Genomic DNA, 11,958 nt, shown 5'->3' on the forward strand with positions numbered 1-11,958 from the left:
AGTGTAATATTGCCTCCTTCCAAGTTGTGGGGTACCGTCCATCAAACGACATCTGGTTGGAAAAAGAGAGACGTTGTCCCTACGCTTCAGGGCACAGATAACCAAGCATGGCATAATGGATTTCATCAGGTCCTGGAGCAGTGTCTCTGGCTGCAGACAAAGCTGCTTTCAGGTCCCACATGGAGAATGGAAGGTTGTAGACTTGCTCATTATGCGAGAAGAAATTGAGCTTCCTCATCTCCACAGTCCTATGGAACACCTGAAAAGCAGGAACTTGTCTGGATTCCGTAGTGACACAAAAGAAGTGTTCAGCTAAAATCTGAGCCATATCTTTTGGTGTGTCCACCCAGTGCCCATTACCTAACTAGACCACTGTCCCTGTAGAATGTCTGTCTCCGTTGACGAAGCCACAACCTAACATGCACTTCAACCACATCATCTGTATCCTCATAGGCGTTCCTTAAGGCCGCGCGTGATTCCATGCGGCGACATGGTTACGTTACACACCACCATATTACACGTTACTATTCGGACCCCACTGGCAGCAGAGGGCTGCAAGTGTGTAGATATGAAACAATAGAGATGTAGAGTGTTAAAAACGTTTGCTTTATGTAAAATGCTTTAAGAGTTTTCACATAAAAATTCTAAGTCTTTACTCATCATAACGTCCTCGTATGCTGTGTAGTAGGTCACTTATGATATAATATGATCTTCTTGAGACGACGTTTAGAGATTTCCTACAAAATTGGTAGCTATTGTAGCTGTAAAAAATTCATTTGTCAACTAGAGGGGATATACTCTGTCAGCATTGTGGAGCACTTGCATGTTACTTACGATACGCAGCTTCAGATTTTTGGGACTAGCAACGAATAAATAGAACATAAAGGATGATTAAAAACAAAAATCCGACACGTTATTAAAACAGCAGAAAATTAAATTGAAACATTCTCAAAGAAACTACGAATATTTCACAAAATTTCGTTCAAAGAGATCTCCATTACCAGGTATTTGGATTTTTTCTCAAGCACATTTCTTGATAAGATATACGTCATTTTTAAAGTATTTCAAAAACCTGGATACATCTCGTAAACAAACATTTTAGGTCGGCAACGGCCTGATCGTAGATTAATTACAAATTAGGAATAAGGTATGCACTGTGTGGACACTGTCTGAAACCTAGTGTAGCCGCGTGGTAAGAAAGGATTTCATATTTTTGACGCTTCTCTAACAATCGTACAAAACGATTTAGCACTGTGGTTAAGTCACTTGGCTCACATTCGCGGTGAGTTAGGCTCAAACTATTCTTGACGTCTGAATGTAAGCTTCCTGTGGTTGCCTGAATTACGAAGGTAAAGGTCAGTATGGTTCTTTTTTAAAGCCACATCCGATTTCCTTACACATCCATGTGCAATTTCAGTCCCAGGCTCATCGCAAATGAATTCACTGTTGACAGGGCGTTAAACCCTAATGTTAGTTTTCATAGGTATTTTGTTAAATCAATATTTTTAATAACCAGAATCAGACTGCCTATATTTTATTCTATTGCAATATTTAATTAGCTCTTCCACGTTTATATATTGTATTTACCATATATACTTGCAGCCACGGCTATTTATTTACTAGTTGTGAACACACGAAGCATTACTAAGAAATCAAATATCATGGTGCACCGTTTGTTTGGACGTCTCACAGGGATAGAGGGGGAAACGCGGCGGATCTAGGAATTGTATCCGCTCTGAAAGAATGGAGACTAGTAAGAAAGAAAGAGACGTACAGTAAGTAGGCTTCCATCTGATGTTTGTATCACTTGTCTTCACCTATAGTTATTAAGATTTCTTTCTTTCATCGAGATCCTTTAGTAGCAATCTCGTCCATGAAGCACTGCACTTGATGATGTTCAAGCATAATTTATCTAAGAAGATCATTATTTGTTATCCTAAGACACACTACACTCACCACATGCAACAGTTTACTATGTGTTACGATTGCTGTCCACACTGTGACATTGAAATGTTACTTTTAACCACGCTAGAAAAGCATTTACTTTCATTCTGCCGACGACATTATGCTTCTACACATTTCTCTCTCCAGCTTCAGCTACAAGAAGCTTGTGAGATAAAGGTTAAAATGGCGAGCTCGATTAAACACAGTATCAGCGGTATTACTGAGGTGAAATGCTCTATGAGTCCATGTTACTCTTGGAAGGTGTGGAAAGAAACAAGTGGGAAAGAGAAATATTGAGCTGGTCCATGAACCTTGGTGCGACAGTGCAGTTGGTATCGTACAGTGTGCGAGGCTGGATATCCAGCATCACACACCGTTGCGCTTCGTTAAAAGTAACACAAATAAATATACAAGACTGTTCGACTGAATAAATCACAATCTACTAAATAAATATTCATGTATAAAACGCAAGACTCTACCCAGGAGGACGTCCAATAGTTTTACTTACAAATTTAGTTGTGCTAGCTGTAGGCATTTAATATCACGGAATAAGTGATAAAAATTTCTGCAGTATAATTTTCCCACATACCTGATGTAAAGTCAGATTTAGCCAAGATTTTTCTTGCATCATTTCAAATCTGTTGAACGAAGTGACAGAAACCCATCCTACTTTGTTTATTTTCATTTATTTACGATATATCGTATTAATTTTAGGAGTAACATATGAACTCTAAGTATTTCCTGTTTATGGTACCTAATCATTAGAAAATGGTTACCATGTAAAGTGAGGTTCACCATCAGAAACAATTAAATTAACAGGAGATACCAAAAAGGGAGGAACAGGAGTAATAACTTTCGAATACATTATATCTGAACCATTTAGGAAAGTTAAATACATTAAATGAAATAAGCTTAACAGAGCCAAATGAAACCTGTATGACTTCACACCTACTTGCATAGAGAGAGACTGCAGACACTTGGACAAGAAGGTCAGAAGTAATGTATACCTCAGTCTAGAAATACCGTATCTCATAAGTAATATCCAATCCTCACATCTGTTTTAGACAGTGCCATTCCATTTGCTATCAGCCGCCTAAAAGTCTTGAGAAAAAACCTATATCGGTTAGGCTGAATTCAGTATTTTGGATTCTTTTGATGGGTTTCTATAATTTAAATACTGTGTAACATCTACACCTTAACATTTAAAATATTCTCTTTAATGTCAGCATGTTGTCCATTCTTAAGATTTATCATTAGGGTAGTGTCTTTGATGTGTAGCAGTAAATATTCAACGATTTTGACTGTGAGAGATATCATTTGCAGAAATCGAATCAGTAATTTTTAAACACACTATTTTCAGTTCCTCTGTTGGTGTATGTTTACTGTCAGTGTCATTATACAGATAACAATGTTGTGAGCTAATACATGTGCTGCTTTGTTGCAGATGACAGAAACTTCAGCATGCAGAGGCACAGCAACACTCGTGTCTGATAGTATTACTTGATAGACATCTCACCATCTGGTGATTAATACAGGTAACAGACAAAAATGTTATGCATCTGTTTTCAGAATGTCAGAGGAGTGAGTGACATAGATTTTATCTATCAGAGACTTTAAATTTAGTACATTACATACAGATTCGAAAAGTTCTAGAAAAGAGATTAATTGTACTTTTTAAATAATGTACAGAATGTGATTTTGCAACATGATAACACTAACCCCTACAGTGTGTACAATTTCAAAAGGGCAGAGAATTTAAACACGCCTTATTAAGAAAGAGGCGAAATTAAGATAAAGCTATAGATACGAATGTGCACACTGGCTTTACCCTACTTACACAAATTATTCATAGAAGCGCAACAGAAACACAAGAAAAATAACACAAAACATACTGCATAATGTGAGTATTGCTGACAGACATACTAATGCTATTATAATCTTAGGAGTGAATTAGGTGCTCAGATATATGACAGGTTTAGTAACAAAACTTAAGATTAAGAAAAAGAAAAACAAATAAAATCCTACTTACACAGAAACTGACTCATGCTACAATAATGACAGTAATGAGAAACACATCTACAATTCAAGTAAATTTTGTTGCTAGTAAAGTAACAAATGGAAACAACTAGCCACTAGTTGTGCTTTACAGAGCGGGAAATTCTCTGACCACCACATTCGGTCATCGGGCGTAAACGTCTAACATTAATCAGTATGCGTGTTGTGAAACATGTGCCCAAATACCCAGATCTGAAAGAGGACTCTGCAGCCTTTTTAACAATCAACATGGGATATAATTTTTATACGACTTGTCATTCTCCCACATTAGTGTGTTACCCACATTTGTAAAATTCCGCACGCCCCAAAGAGAAAAATTACAAAAGTGTTTACTAAACGATAATGTTCAAAACAAACTGATATTGCTATTGTTAGATAGCCTAAAGGTGCTATATTCCGAGCTGGAAATAGACGACCTACATTGAGGATACAGGGTACTTAAAAATAGTGGAAAAATCGAATTTTTTATGGCTTTATTAAATTCTGTAGTCTTTCCTGGTTACATTGATATTTACATTATAGGGTTTCAAATGAAAAACGACATATATATACAAAATTTCAAAGGTACAGTCATGTAGTCCACCACGCCCCCTTTATTTCTGTTACACATACCACTATTATATCGAAAAGAACTGTGAACATCCTGTTTCCAGCGATTATACGTATGATACATTTATAAGTTGGTAACAGAGCCGGTTTCTAGTGTCTGTAAATGATATCTTTACTAGTATTTACTTTTGTTTCGTTGAAGCAGTTTGTTCACGTATTACTGAATGTTTGTTACACAGGTACTACATATATTTGTGGAAGTACACATCCTTTAGTGTGCAATAAATACAAACTATGCCACCCATCAAGAAATTCAATAAAACGAAATTCTGTGGTAACCAGTTCACAAAAAAAGCTAGCCACACTGATGAAAGTAATCTATGTATCACTTTCTCAGGGAAGAAACTCACACATGACACACCTCCTAGTGATTCTAATTTTTGTGTTAACAATGACGCTATTTGTAGTGGATTAATTGTTGTTGATATGGGCATCTTATCTTCTTTGATAAAGGAAGTGGCGAAATGTAAACAATATGATGGTGTAGGCTGTCTGGACATAACTGAACAACAAAGTAGCATGAAGGGTTTAGCGTCAAAATTAGTTGTTCTGTGTAGATCCTGCAATAAATCTACATCGAAAATGACTTCGAACATTCTGCATAATTCATATGATGTGAATATGAAGTTAGTCTATGCAATGGGTGCAATAGGAAAAGGAAAAAAGGCTGCTCAAAAGTTTTCCGGCTTGATGGACCTTCCTCCTCCTCCCAGTAGATTCAGAAAGTACATAAAAATACTATTAGGTACCTTGACGGTTGTGTCTAAAGTATCTATGAAACGTGCAGTAGAAAAAACTATAAATATTAGTGGAACCAGAGACATTGATGTTGCACTTGAAGGGACATGGAAAATTCGAGGACATCGTTCCTTGAATGGTGTTGTTAAGTGCTACTTCTCTGGAGAATGGAAAAGCTGTTGATGCTGAGTGCTTACCTAAGTACTACCACACCTCCCATGGTAACACAGAAGGACATATTGAACATCAGTGTTCCAAGAATTATGATGGTTACAGTGGAGGTATGGAGTGTGATGGAGCTCTAAAAATGTTTCAGAGGTCACTGCTCGTTTATAACGTTAGATATACGAAGTAACTGGGTGATGGAGACTCTAAAGCTTTCAATAAAATTAATGAGTTAAATGTTTATGGTAATACCTTGGTAACCAAACTGGAGTGTTATGGACATGTGCAAAAGACGGTGGGTGCTAGATTGAGGATGCTACGAAGAGGAATGAAAGGAAAGTTGCTATCTGATGGAAAATCTCTGTGTGGCGGAGGCAGATTGACATAAACTGAAATAAACCTTCTTCAGAGTTATTATGGACTGGCCGTGCACCTCTGAATGACGCATATGGGAAAGATTATCCAAAAATACACTTGCTGTAGCTGCGATTCACAGACATAAAAATGTTTTTGAAACACATCATCTTTACGCCAGTGACTGCTGTAAGTTTTTATTACATTATTGCAATTACGGCATTAACCCATTATCAAGTGCTGATATTGTGACTTTAAGCCATGTCAACGTAATGTTGCCTGACAAATTTGTGTGTCGTTGTCAATCCTGTTAAATACATTCGTGACGTCGTTACACAGTGCGACCACACATACACAAACATCGTAAAACAATATGATCTGTGAATGGACATGTTCATTAACCTATCACCAGTCACACATGCATTAGACCACAGATGCAGACTACTGTTTGCAGGCTACTAATAGCCATAGTATCAGCACTTGATAATGGCCTAAGGCCGAAACTGCAGTAATGTAACAAAAACTTATAACAGCCACTGGCGTAAAGATGATGTCCTTCAAAAAATTACCCAAGAATGTTTTTGTAGGACTAAATGCATTAAACGTTGATGTACTAGATGCATGTATGTTTAAATGCTGAAGTGATAGGAAGGTAGGAAGTCCTGAAAAATTTAGCATAGAATGTGGCTCCAATATGGAAGATCAATTGCTTGCGTGTTACAGACAATGGGTGCATGAAGCTGAAAGATTCACTCTTCAAGTTACCAAAGAAGCAAGAAGTGCTAAAATGAATGCCAAGGGGGAGCTTGAAGATGAAGAAATGCTGCTGGTTGAAGACTATACTTCACGAATGTTCTGAGGCACTGTTTAATTGGCCTCATATCTTCACTCACAATTTCCCACTAGTTGTATTTTTCAGAATTCAGATACAAATATTTCCTAAAGTTTATAAAGCATTGCTTTAAAATTTTTCTGCAACTTTCAATAGTCAATACTTATCTAGAAGACCTAAGCTTTATTGCAGAATCAAGTAAATTATAGAAAAAATTATATTTTTACTAGGAAAAAATTATAAAAATTTAAATGTAAGATGTGATATTTTTTATCCTTGTAATATATATAATAGGTGGAATTAAATAGGTCTAGTAGCTCAGCCGTCATGTCATACATATCTGGTAAAAATCTGGTCCGCTTCAAATGTATAACATCGGATTAAATTGTACCCCAATATGGGAAGCATTTTGGAAAAAAGTTGCATCAGTTTCTTTGCAATGTTTTTAATAACACTAAGCAGGCTCAAAAATATTCTAAATACTTCTAATTTGTGTAGAAAGTGTGCTGAATTACCTGATGTCAAGGAAAATCTGTAAAACACATACATTATCAACAGTGCCTGAAAGAAATAGGTGTCGATTTTTGCTATATTGAGCCAGAGAAGTACCTTGTATCCTTAAGTGTAGAGCTTGCCAACTAAGCTTGTAATATGTTTTTTGTAATCTAAACGTAGTGTACCGCAAATCTCTTGGGTATTAGTGTTTTAGTGGATTTATTACATTTTGTGACGCCTAATGAGGAAAATAAAAAGAGTTATACATCCTAAATTTTAAACCATATGCCTATACTATCTGCTGGTATTTACGAATACATAAATAGCTACCGAGAAGATGAAGTGGGTTATTTGCGAGACTTCAAGTTGAAAATAGTTAATGTATATTGAACTCAACAAATGACTAAAGAAGTACACTGAACTGAATTTCAGCTGCTTTCATAGTTCATAGTATGTAGGACAAATACTAATGAATGTATTCAGTATTCCATGGTGTTTTTATGTTTTTCTTGACAATGTTATCATAATTCTCGCATTAGCTATATTTGGGTCAGTAGAAATAATTCCAAATGGTGAGTTCGATTATTTACCCTAAAGTACAAGGAGTGTCATAATTAATAGTGAAAGCACATGGATGGAAGCTTACGATAACAGAGCCCAAAACGTACCAGTAAACAGAGATCTGTAAACTAACAGTTTGTCAGACAGTTGTGAACCGTCACTGACTTTCAGTATGAAATATTGTCGAACTTATGGATAATGTATACTTTTCACTAAACTCCCATCTAATTGGGCTAAAATATCACGAGCGACTCTTGATTGGCAAGTGTTGTAGGTGTATGATAGGGCAACTCTGTCTGTTGACATAAGACGACGTGCCGCATTAGGTCCTAAGATGAACAGGTCGAGCAGTGCATTTTTCATGGGCTCCCATATAACCAGATCCGAAACTTCTTAGTTTACAAGTCGGGAGTTATATCAGAAGTGAAGTCTATAGCATTCCCGTCAACATAGTTGGAGAACTGGAGCAGCGAACTGTACAGTATTGTACAATCTTGCGAAATGATCCGGTGGTCTTGGTAAGAATTCGAAATTCACAGCAAACCTCAATACTGACCTTCTGCATCAAAGCGCGCGAATGAAACTTGAAATATCTCATTTAATAGGTAAAAACGAGCAGTGTTATGGGCAGCCAAATGAAAATCGAGCACCCTCCAGAACGGGACCATGGAATGGTTCCATAGAAATGTAATCAGCACATGCATTAAGACGTTGGTTCATCTGAGACGCGGTCGGCCGCTGACGGACACAGAACCGCAGCTTCTCTTGCACTTCCTCGTTAGACTGAAAACGACGTCCTTGCATATTTTTCATCAGGTCGACATAGATTTAAGGAGAATGGTGAGGTGTTTCCCAGACAAATTGCTGAAGAGTATCATTCGTCCGATTGGCAGTCTAGGGACTGGAATTACCGTGCAAAAGGATGATTCTGTGAAATAGCGTTCCTGGGCGTTTTGACCTTATGGTCCTCGCACTGCACGTTGATTATGGCTCCACGCTCAAGGAACTTGACGAGCAGAGGATGCATCCTGTTGCACGACGACTCCCACCCCCACACTGCCAATTGGACGAAGGCTGGCTTCGGGAATTTTGTTGGGAAATACAGCTACATCATCCTTACAGGCCTGATCTTTCACACTGTCATTTTCACATCTTTGTGGACATGAAGGAATCTATGCGTGGACGTCGGTTTCAGTCCGACGAGGACGTGCAAGAATGGGTGCGGTTGTGGATCCGTCAGTGGCCGACCAAGGTCTACGAATCAAGAATCGACGGTCTCGTTTCTCAGTGGGATAAATCTCTTAACGCGTGTGGTGACTGCATTTGAATGGAACCGTTCCGTGTTGGCGGGTGTTCGGTTTTCATTTAACTGCCCCTTATAAATGGTAACTGAATTTCTTGATAAGATATGTCATGGATCAAGTATGAGTCCATTTCTTAGGGGAAATAATTGTAATGTCTACATTTCAACTAGTTTTACTAACTCGGACAGTTTCATACTAAAGTCCGTGGCGGCTAGCAACCATATAGACGTAATATCTCATATACCTCTCCCTTCGGTAGCAGGAATCGATTGGTTAATAATTTGTTATTATTTTCATTTCAGCAGGATTTGTTTCGTTATCGCTGAGAGTTACTTCCATTCACTTTCGAATCTCCGTAATGTTCATCCAGATAAATTGTTGTCGCTGGCTTACTCTGGTAAAACAAATGACAAAATTCTCAATGTAATACTTGTTTCTCTGTCGTTGAACGCAGCTGACTTGTTCGTAATTCTAGAGAATAATTGCTGGCTATAAAGATAAACAAATACTTATAAAACAACAAAAAAACAATAAAAGATGGTGAGTAGAAAAAGGCGTCTCGTCTAAATAATTCAACATCATTCAGTATCTGTTTTATCTTTATAGCTTCACGCGCCTAGTAACGTCGGTAAAATATATATTTAGCAGGATGTCGTGAAAAATATTTCACAACACACGCGCAGTTATCTCGGGAACGGCCCGACTGCATTCCAGTGTTTACTAGAAAGTTTCTGTTTCTGCTAGAGTTTACTTTCCCCGTGTCATGCCGACCCATTTGGCCGAGAGGTTCTAGGCGCTTCAGTCCGGAACCGCGCTCGTGCTACGGTCGCAGGTTCGAATCCTGCCTCGGGCATGGATGTGTGTGGTATCCTTTGGTTAGTTAGGTTTAAGTAGTCCTAAGTCTAGGGGACTGATGACCTCAGATGTTAAGTCCCATAGCGCTCAGAGCCATTTGAAACATTTGAGCCCCGTGCCATGTTTCGTTATTATGATACTCCCTGTATTACTTGCCAATGTCAAAATAGTTCGTTTGAAATCCAACCTGTTTTGAAACCATGTAAATAACCAGTACCAGTACGGATCAGATTAATTTCATGATGCTTTAAACTGACTGTATTACTGTATTTTTATCTTCAGATGAGCAGCAAGACCGCACAGCGTCTGTGTTGGCGAGAGTGGCGTGGCTTCAGCTGCCGCACGGATACGATGCCAGGAGTCGCCATCGCTACGCGGACAACGGCTGCCGCCATCTTCTGCCCATGTTCATCTCCCGGCAGCAGTTTCCCTGCAATGAGTGCATGTGCGTCCAACACCAAAACCATCCTGTATTCAGTGTGACGTTCCTAACCTTAATACAGTGAGAATCGCAGACGGCACCACAAGACTCGCAATGGCTCATGTTTCACCTCTGTAGGCAATGTACTCGCTTAGGATTCGATGTGAAGATATTTAAATTCTTGAGCAGTTTGCGGCAGTGCCAGCTGCTCGTCAACGAAGAACATATCTTGCAGATCAGAGCAAAACCGTTAACGAAAAATAATTCTGTATCGAATTCCGTCTTGTGAAGGCAAAAGCAGTTTTGATTGAATATTTTCGGAAGCACTGACTCTGTTGGAACAACAATGTTGTTAAGCCATGGAAGGCATCGTGTATAAAATGAGACCTGTTAACAGTACTAATGCTCAGAGGAACTATGTTCTTATGTAAAAAATTCCTTACTTTATACTTTATTGTATTTATACTTCATCCTTATGTTATTTATTGTTATTAATTTTAAATTTAATCGCCTAAGCGTTTTCATGTAAGATTTGAGTATTAAGTATTTTCTTGAGTAATTTAAGGTACGCATTAGTATTTTATATAGTTACTCCTCGATGTCTGTGTTCTACAATATCTCTTTCCCAAAACTGTCATCCAATGGGTCTGCGTCTACATTTATTCTGTTCAAACCAATATAAAGTGCATGTTAGAGGGTACATGCCATTGTGCCACTTTTTAGGATCATATCTCATTCCATTTGTGAATGGAGTGCAGGATCAGTAACTGCTTAAGGGGCTCCGGAACGCCCTATACTTGCAATGTTAAAATAACGCTTATAAATTACATCTTTCCTCACAAAGTATTTGAGGTAGGAAGTTGAAATTTTTACAGATTATTTATTGGAATATGGGCTACAACTTAACACAGGGATTTTACAAAATTTTAGTTCAGTTATTAAAGATGATATTTTTCAATTGTAATGAAAATTCACAACATTTTTTTGCATTTTTTTATTTATATATTCAAAAATATACAGTTTTTTGGAAAAAGGCTGTGTTAAATTATGCAGAAGGTGCTGTGTAACATTTACTGAAAGTTTGAAACAAATATGTTTGGAAGATCCTTAGAAAACATGTAATTAGTATGAGAAAATAAAAGTTTTGGGAATCGAGCGACAAAGATTGGATTAACTTTTTAGTGCATTCCAGGTCCATAGGATGGATTATCTTCATCCTCTGCAAACTCCTCCTCCAGCTTCCTCTTGTTCCTCCTCCTGTTTACTCTTGCTTGTATTTCTAGACTCTTTACAGCCCTGTCTGCAGCCCGAAGGCGTTCCTTGTCTAAAGCAATCATCGCTCGTACCATGTTAGAACCAATCTTCATTCCCATATTTCTAAGTACCTTGCACCTTACAATGTTGCCATCATTGAAAGTCGCAACAGCATCATACACACCAAAGTGAAGAGTTTCTATTCCAACAAATACAGTCTTGGGGATTCTTCGCCATATAACACTATTTACACTTTCATTGGGGATTTGAGTTTTTCCGTGAATACAGTTTTTCAACAGTTCAGGTGCTCCTAAGTCTCTGAAAATAGGTTTTATCACCTCCGTTATTGCATGAGGCAGACTATGCTTATG

General features: G+C 37.9%; 1 long non-coding RNA gene across 1 annotated transcript in view; it reads left to right on the plus strand.

Moving 5' to 3' along the window:
* Positions 1 to 11,201, plus strand: part of LOC124545327 — a 46,457-nt gene extending 35,256 nt beyond the window's left edge. Inside the window, exons 3-4 of the long non-coding RNA XR_006967603.1 lie at positions 3,389 to 3,479; positions 10,195 to 11,201. This is a non-coding gene — a long non-coding RNA (uncharacterized LOC124545327). The remainder of the gene's footprint in view (positions 1 to 3,388; positions 3,480 to 10,194) is intronic.
* Positions 11,202 to 11,958: the final 757 nt, after the last annotated feature.

The sequence above is a fragment of the Schistocerca americana genome, chromosome 8, assembly GCF_021461395.2.
Source record: "Schistocerca americana isolate TAMUIC-IGC-003095 chromosome 8, iqSchAmer2.1, whole genome shotgun sequence".
Lineage (NCBI taxonomy): Eukaryota > Metazoa > Arthropoda > Insecta > Orthoptera > Acrididae > Schistocerca > Schistocerca americana.